We start from the raw sequence: 1,193 nt of genomic DNA, 5'->3' as shown, positions 1-1,193 counted from the left end.
AAGGAAGGAAGGAAGGAAGGAAGGAAGGAAGGAAGGAAGGAAGGAAGGGAGAGAGGAAGGGAGGAAAGGAGGAAGGAGGGAGAGAAGGGTTTGAAGACATGAGAGTCCGTGTTCCTAGTGACAGCACAGGTGAGGTGTCCATCATGTCCACACCACTGGAGCACAGGGAGGGTGTGGATGCAGCGAACACAGAGGCCAGAGAGCCAGACAGGGCAACAGGAGGCCAGGGGATGACTTGGCTAACACCTGCCTCTTTTGGTCAGTGTTTGGCGAGGAGAGTGGCTGGTGAATGACAGGACTCATTTGGTTCTGTCTGCATTTCTGAACATCACACAGGGAGGGGCTGCTGAACCCCTGGAATACAGCCACCCTGGCCCTGGTGTTGTTGGTGGTGTGGGCTGGCACGGTTTTCTGTTTGACTGTCATACACTGAGTCGTGTGTGGTAGAAGCTGAAGATTGAGCTGCATGATAGAAGACCCCAGGCCACAGCCAGGCTCTGTGGGTCACTCCTCCTCCCGCCCAGGAGAGAGGGCTCCATGGCAGAGCTGGCTTCCTAGGGGAGCAGATGGGTGGGGGTGGATAAGCAGACACAGGGGTCATGTCCTCTAGGAGGAGGCTCCGCTATGAGTGAAGGGACAGAGTCAGGAGTGCAACAGGCTCACCGACACATGGACAAAGTCCAGGACTAATTTATTTCCGGAAAACCCCCAAGTGGTCTGGGGCCTCTGGCCAGCTGGTCAGTGGGCTGCCCCTCACCTTCCAGAAATGAAGGCATTTTCAGGGTGCTGGGAGGACAGCCTGGCTCACAGCCACCCATACAGACCCAGGCTGATGCAATACAGGCTCAGGCCTCTCCTGGGTCCTGACTCTGGGGCTGTTTCTGCCACAAGCCTGCTGCATAAAACAAAATAACAAAATAAGCCCCAAAGCCCCTCAGACACAAGGCAAATTGCCCTGCATGAAATTTAAAGTTGAAAGGATGTTGGACCCATCGAAGGATGAATCAATGAGTGCCTTTATCCACGGCACTCTATTTCTTGTTCTGACATGGACGACATCACAGTCGTAAGAATGTGCTGCACTTTATCTGGCAGATTATTTCCAGCAATATGATGAATGGTGGTTTTGGTGGGATCCATGATTTCTGGGCCATGTGGCTGCGGGGAAGACCAGGGTCTGTGGGGACAGCAGG

This window comes from Marmota marmota, unplaced genomic scaffold (genome assembly GCF_001458135.2).
Source record: "Marmota marmota marmota unplaced genomic scaffold, marMar, whole genome shotgun sequence".
Classification (NCBI taxonomy): domain Eukaryota; kingdom Metazoa; phylum Chordata; class Mammalia; order Rodentia; family Sciuridae; genus Marmota; species Marmota marmota.
This window is presented reverse-complemented; position numbering follows the sequence as displayed.